This window comes from Oxyura jamaicensis, unplaced genomic scaffold (genome assembly GCF_011077185.1).
Source record: "Oxyura jamaicensis isolate SHBP4307 breed ruddy duck unplaced genomic scaffold, BPBGC_Ojam_1.0 oxyUn_random_OJ72666, whole genome shotgun sequence".
Classification (NCBI taxonomy): domain Eukaryota; kingdom Metazoa; phylum Chordata; class Aves; order Anseriformes; family Anatidae; genus Oxyura; species Oxyura jamaicensis.
The window spans coordinates 424-783 of NW_023311174.1; positions in this window are offsets into that span (position 1 = coordinate 424).

Sequence of the window (360 nt, forward strand, 5' to 3'; positions counted from 1 at the left end):
AAGTGGGAAAAGGGAGAGAAAAAGGGAAAAGGGGGGGAAAAGGGAAAAAAGGGGGGAAAAGGGAGGAAAAAAGGGAGAGAAAGGGGGAAAAGGGGGGGAAGGAAAAAAAGGGGGAAAAGAAGGGGAAGAAAAAGGGAGAGAGGGGAAAAGAAGGGGGGGAAGGGGGAAAAGGAGGGAAAGGGGAAAAAGGGGAAGAAAGGGGGAAAAATGGGGGAAAAAGGGGGAGAAGGAAGAAAAAGGGGGGAAAGGGGAAAAAAGGGGGAAAGGGGGGGAAAGGGGGGAAAAAGGGGGAAAAATTGGAAAAAAAGGGTGAAAAAGGGGGAAAAAAAAAGAGGGAAAAAAGGGGAAAAGATCGGAAGA